This window comes from Polyodon spathula, chromosome 39 (genome assembly GCF_017654505.1).
Source record: "Polyodon spathula isolate WHYD16114869_AA chromosome 39, ASM1765450v1, whole genome shotgun sequence".
Taxonomy (NCBI): Eukaryota; Metazoa; Chordata; class Actinopteri; order Acipenseriformes; family Polyodontidae; genus Polyodon; species Polyodon spathula.
Window position 1 is genome coordinate 171864 of NC_054572.1, and position 7249 is coordinate 179112.

Sequence of the window (7249 nt, forward strand, 5' to 3'; positions counted from 1 at the left end):
AACTTATAAGCTGACCAGTCAATCACCACTTTCAGCCGGAAGTCAATCATATGTGAGGCAGATTTCAAAGCAAGTAAAGGCAAAGGTGGCTGCAAGCCTGAGTGAGCTGCATGACTGCATTTTGCTTCAAATAAAATAAAAACAAGATCTGTTAACGCAGGTTTTCCAGGACGTTTCAATCAGTGTTTCTGCCACAGCCGCGATCAATGGTAAATTCAATTTGTACAGAACCATGTACAGTACCATTTTAAAGCTTGTCAAATCCTAACAATAAGAGCAGTGCGTTACTGTGCTGTATCCTCAGATTATTTGCCAGATTAAGGCTCGACATAGCAGGTGTACACATTGAGTTACAGACATTTCAGGAGCAATAAACATTCCCAAGGCATTCCTAACTCTGAGGTTCTGCTGGGTCTGTATAGATATATAGTGTTACTGGAAACTGAATTTGTACTGGTATTAAGAATCCCCCAAAAAGGCTGCTGCCAACGGAATTTGTATTGGATATAGTTAACTTGTTATTCCAATCACTCCCTGGAAAATAAAATCTAAATGTTCCATATTAGCTGTACGTTTGTGGTTTCTAATATTTATCATACAGTACTTTATTACCAAGGCAAATACATTAATTTAAATTCTACTTGGATTATCTGTGGGTGAGCACACAATACCATATCAATGTCGGAGGTGAAGGAGACTGCAGGGTGATAAGGCTGTGGTCCTGGGTGGGCGTAGGATGTATAAAAGGGTAGCACTGACGCCGAAGCAGCTATACAACGGCAAAGATGGGCAAACTGCTGCTGGTGTCGGGTAAGAACGACGTCAAGGAAAAAGCTTTTTAAAAGCGGTTGCTTGTAGACTTCAATAATATTTAAAGAACAACAGTGGGAATGAAGGCTGCCTGTTGACCATGCGTCTTGTATGGGTTGATATGTGGTTGCATTGAAATCTGGCATTTCAAATGAAAACAGGAGTAAATGACTTAATAAATGAATAATAAACTATATTCCTGGGTGAGAGCACCTTACAACTACGGCAGTAAACCTGTGGCAGGGGAGTTGTATTCATGTGTTTTTTTTCCTTTCTTTTGACAAGCCTGGCCCTCCTTCTGCAGATGCAGATGGGTGAGTATCAGATGTGGAAAGTTTAACTTGGTTGGCTTGGTTAACTAGGCTTGTCTGTATAAAGAATTCACAGAGGAAGCAGATCACTCCAAAACGCAATCAGTAACATTTAAGAATATCGTATCAGGCACTGGGTGATCATTCATAAGTTAATTCCTTCACAATAAGCTTTTCAAACAGAAAACACAAAACTTTTTTTTTTTTTTTTTTTTGCCATTTCCATAGAACATCATTCCATTGCTCCAATATCACTAGCGCTGGATATTGTCCTGCAGTATATTTTCCAACGGGATATTTTTATTCACTTGTATTGATCAGCTGGAAAATGCTGCCAACCTCTTTCCACACATCCTCTCAAGACAGGAGAGTAGACAGACGGATACCGCAAAAAACTGTGTATAAGTCGCCCCCCCACACCCTTAGACTTCTACAAAGGTTTTTACCGTAATTCCACGCTTCTTATAAACCCTAAGCTTGCTGTGTTATTTCTTTCTCTTCAGGATCTTCCTACATTCTGTCTTGCTATTTACGCAGTACAGACCCCCGCCCACAGTGTACATGCCTCAGAACATCGACCGCTGCCATCGACCTGCTTTACGCCTTCGCCACCATGACGAACAACCAGATCACCACCTTCGAGTGGAACGACATCACCCTGTATGGTGAGTTCAACGCCCTCAAGAACTAGTAAGTAGCCACGTCGGCCACAGAGTGAGTCATTTGTGGTGGTATCTAGATTTTATGCCTCCAGAGAACAATCTACAGCACTTTGATTGGCGGGGAAGACTGTTCTTAATCTGAGGGGTTTTGTTTTGTCCATTAAATGTTTTGCAAGGAGGTAGCAGTTTTTCAAGTGGGTAAAATCTGAGTTGAGTACAGGGTAGAAAAAGCAATGTAATTACATTGCAATAACTACCAATGACTCCAGCTCTTACATGGTAAATATTGTGTAATAACAAGGAAATGGGCTTGTGAACAACATTATGTTACCAGATTTATTTACATGGTGCATCCTATTTCCACGTGATTGCACACTTATTCCATCAGTAGTTTGTATGTAAGAGCCAGAAATGTTGATCATTACCTAGTTATTACCATGTTTTACATTGTTATGTTAGCATGTAATCTACTGTTTTTTTTTTTTTTTACAGGCAAGGGAGATTGAAATAAACCAAATGCTTCTTCTAATTGCAGCTATTACCTGATGCACATTTTGGTCTTCATTGTTTAAAGATCCTGTTTTGTTTAAATTAAAATGCAGTTGTTCTGCTTTATGCTTGAATCTGATTTCGGAAAGTCTGTTTATATAAAACTGTTGAGTTATCAAAGGACAACAGGACTTGGAATCCCTATGGGGGAAAAAATGAATTTCTGTATTTGTTTGTATTGCAATATATATATATATATATATATATATATATATATATATATATTTTCTATATGGATGTATGGGAATATATCTTATATATATATATGAGATTCGCAATTACACAGAAATATAATTGCTTCTATACATGGAAAAGAATAGGGAAGCGTAGCTAAGCAATATAGATTGAGAGCAAAGAACACAGAAGTATGAGATACAGTAGTATAACAGAAGATAAAAAGCTAGTGCTCTTCTGTCTGTCGGTGGATGGAATTTTGGTTCTTCTGGGTGGGTCTTCTACTCGAGCCATATTACCATGGTAACATGGCAGGTCCCCAATCGCCATGGTAGCAAGGTTGGTCCTATATCACCATGATCACATGGCTGGACCGTGTCAGTGCTGTGGTTACTATTATTATTATTATTATTATTATTATATATTATTTGCTTATTTAGCAGACACTTTTATCCAGTGACTTACAGAGACTAGGGTGTGTGAACTATGCATCAGCTGCAGAGTCACTTACAGCAAAGTCTCACCTGAAAGACGGAGCACAAGGAGGTTAAGTGAATTAGCCAGGATTTGACCCGGGGACCTCCAGGTTGCAAGCACTTTTATTCCACGAGACCACACAGCTTTGTTTTGGAGACATCCATGAAAACCTGAGATGTGGTATAAAAGTGCTGGAACACTCTTCCATCTGAACTTAAAATCTAACCAGATGGGTGATGGGTTTAGCTGATCCATCGTTAGGTAAAACGATTCCAATTGCATTCACTTGAAGATGAGCGAAGATCTGGCTAAAGTCTTTAACTGGTCTTCACTTCAAAACTTTGGATCCATCATTTCCTTTGCTGTTTTCTCTCATAATTTGTTGGTTATTTTAGCTTTACTGCCTAAGATCCTTCCAATTATGTTTTTAACTTGGATCCCTACTCTCTATCGCTATCTCACTGATTCACCGGATTTAGTCGATGTATAAATCAGCACTCACCTTGTTTATTTGCTCTGTAATCCGTTACTTCTGTCCCCCATGAAGCTTAGACAGGATCATATGCTCCACTCCACCCTTCCCTTTATCAACACAATAGTATCTTCCCTAATGCAATCTGTTCCATCTGTGCCCATTAGCCAGCCCACAACTATCCAGAACCAATCAATGAGAGAGCTGGCTGGTACGAGGATGACTGGCATTATGCCTAAGCAGTCCTGCTTCCTCGTAAAACACAACTGTAGATAGCTGCTGCTGGCACTATAAAGATAATATTGTATTTTTATAATCAATTCCAACTCCTCTATAAATAAACACACCCAGGTGGTTTATGAATCCAGTCCGCCTACGAGATCCCCATGGTCGGACAGTAAGTGTCTCCTCCTTTCGGGCGTTCACTTTCCCGGACAGAGAAAACAAGCCATGCTGTTTATCAGTCTGTCTTCACTCCCCTTTCATTGACATCCATCAGATTTTCATAGATACAAAAATGAGTTATCTTAATTCACTGTTTAACACGGCCTCCGCTAAAAATGCACATTCTATAATTCAATTAACCACGACAGTGGAGAACATTTATGAGGGAGATTTATGTAGGACATACTGGGTATGTATGGCTGGATGATTTCAGTTTAGCTCTGGTCGGTTTCACACTGACATTTTCCATTTGAAAATAAGCCAGATGTCTCAACAATATATATTTATGACTTACCTGTAGGCAAAACAAGCAGTCGGCTGTTGTTCCTCCTTTCATTATATATTGCTGGACTCTGTCCAATTGTTGGTTCCCGTTTTGTCAGTGCTCACTGAAAGTTATTTGTTCAATGAGACAAAATTCCAGGTTTTACTACAAACTTGATTAGCCACAGTGTATAGGTAACAATCTCAGGTATATCTTATTAAACTCCTTGTAGATCCAGGAGTGGATCAAGCAGCTATGCAATGGGAGTCTTATTTCCATCCCTGTAAAAAGTCACACATATAACACAATGACAATTCTGCACAACTGACACTGGATCCCTTGGTTGGGATTGGTTGGGTTTGAAGACAGCTGCCCCTTCACCCTCTTAAGAGATGCCCAACGACTCCTTGAATACACCGAGCATGATTATATAGAGTTCCCAGACTATAGAGAAATGTCTCTGTGTGCCTGCCTGCGTCCAGGCTGCTCAATCATGGTGTGCTTGCTCTATCCCACACAAGGCTCTGGATATGATCAACGTCATGACCTACGACATGCACGGTTCCTGGGAGCCCTTCACTGGAGAGAACAGTCCTCTCTACAAGAGCCCAGCTGACCAGGGCGGAGATGTTTACTTCAGCATTGCGAGTTCCTCTTCTTAATGCTGGGGGGAGAGGTTTGCTTTCGTTAAGCAAGCTTTGTAGCGCTTAGTGAAAGAAGCATGGTCAATGGTGAACCCAATGTGCTTGGGGTAGAAAGTCACGCTCCATGGTCAGTGGTGAACGACATGTGCTTGCGGTTGAAAATCACCCTCCAGTTAGGTTAAATTGTGCAAAACGTTGCCCTTCACAGAACTATGCAATGAACTACTGGAAAGACAACGGTGCCCCAGCCGAGAAGCTGCTGATTGGCTTCCCCACCTACGGGCAGACCTTCACCCTGAGGTACCCTTCCGATAACGGGGTGGGCGCCCCCATATCCGGCCCAGGCCCTGCTGGAAAATACACCCAGGAAGCCGGCTCCTTGGCATACTTTGAGGTTAGTACGCCACTGATGCTGGATTTCAACGATTTTGTAAAACAAAGAAGCAACAAAAGGTTATCTATTTATCAAGACAGCGTCTGCAAAATGTGTAAGGGATTATCTACAAACTACCAGGATAAAAGAAGGGGGTAGTAACTGTCCAGGTTTTATGGTTGTATTATTCTCTTCTATTATGCTATTGACATTAGCACTCGTTGTTTATATGCCCCTCGCATGTGGAAAAGTGGCACCCCTTAAAAGAGCATTCTGGGTGATGTCACTAGGTCCTACCCCTACCACTGGAAACTACATTTCTGAAACACAGGAGGCCACTTATGGTCATGCATTATTATTTGATACCTGGAGAATGGGCATCTTATTTGAACTTCCATGGCAAAGCAGTCACTTAATAAAGGAACTAGATAAATAGATCCTGGTGAGTCTGTTACTCAAGAGTTCTTTGTTCCCCCCTTGCTCCTAACAGAATCCTGTCCCAGTTGCAATGTGAGATATAAACACGTCTGTCACAAATCAAGCACGCTGCAATGCAGAAGCATGCCTGAGTTGTTTTGTAAATAGTCTTGTAAGATTAAAAGTTTTTAAAACGATGCAAATTGCATATCAGTATCTTGATAAGCCTGGCTCATTATGAAAGCACTGGCTCTTACGGTGTGTTCTTTCCATGACACTATCCACTTTAGCAACCTTGATAACTCAGAGACGACTTGTACAGTGCAGGACGTTTGTACTAGCATGTATTAGTCCAGCCCTTTGGACTGTTAATGCTCAGCTAGTTGAGTTTATGAGCAAGCGATCTGATAAGTTGTTCAGACAGCAGAGTCTATTATCATAAGAGACTAGTAACAGACAGGTTTGGACCAAATTTACTATGCTTAGGTGCAAAATTAGCTTCTTTTTCTTCTGAAGTAGGATGACAGGGATTGAAAAAAGGCCGTTCATACAGATCCTGCTCATTGATGTTTTTTCATTTACACTGTTCTACATTTTAAAACAGCATGGTACAATTATGCACACAGTGAATGAAGGACATATTGAGCAATAAATTAATAAAATATATCATAATTGTTTTTTGGGTTTTTTTTAAGGCTGCAAACCCCCTGCAACTCCCCTGCCCCCAATTAAGGGCCAAACAACCACAGGAGGGAGCCCTGTGGGCACCACTGGCGAGTCTGGAGGAGGCAGCCCCAGTGGAGGCACTGGTGGGGGAGACAGCAGCTTCTGTGTGGGCAAAAGCAGCGGATTGTACCCTGACCCCACCAGCAAGAACGACTTCTACCAGTGCAACAATGGCAATACCTACTTCCAGCACTGCGGTCAGGGGCTGGTCTTTGACACCAGCTGCTCCTGCTGCAACTGGGCTTAGACCGACAGGCCGTCAGCAGCAATGAAAACAGATAGATTGGGGTGTGTTTGAGCAATGTGCTGACTAAAGCAACTTTCTCATTTTTACTAAGTGTAAGGAACTCGTGAAATGGTTGCAACTTTGCTGTGTTTCGCAGTGAGTTCTTGCGCTGGCTTCTAAGAAAAAAAAAACAAGTTGTGTTTTTGTGAGCCCTCCTCAATGACAGTAAAATCAGAAAGTTTCAAAAGAGTTTAGCACATAGCTTAAACAATAACTTTGATCTAGCTAGATTAGTGAGCCTTCCATTGGTTCAGAGTGGAAAATGCTAAATATTTCACAAGTGGTAAAGTCTGGAGTTAATTATAGGCTTTCTTCATGCCTGAGATATTTGGACTTATTCCACTGTGAGTCATTGTGTATTCTGTTTATCCCACATGTATGAAGCATCTGGTTTGTTGGTGCTGCCCTTTGGCTAGCAAATGGAACTGTATTTGCAGATGGGTCACAGCTGTATTGGAAAGAAATGACAGCTTCACTATATAGATATACCAGTGCTGCACTGCACAGACAATAGCATGGCTGTAAAAAAGGTGCTCTCATTTTCCATCAGTTGTGGGATAAAGGGGGGAACTCATCAGCTGCTGTACGAATCAAATTGAGGCAAATAAACTGATTTAAAAAAGCAAATCGTTTCTTTGC

At 41.2% G+C, this 7249-nt stretch overlaps 1 pseudogene; it reads left to right on the plus strand.

Annotated features, from left to right (window-relative positions):
- The first annotated feature begins 890 nt into the window (after nucleotides 1-890).
- LOC121304652 lies at nucleotides 891-6571 on the plus strand (annotated as a pseudogene).
- The last annotated feature ends 678 nt before the right edge of the window (nucleotides 6572-7249 follow it).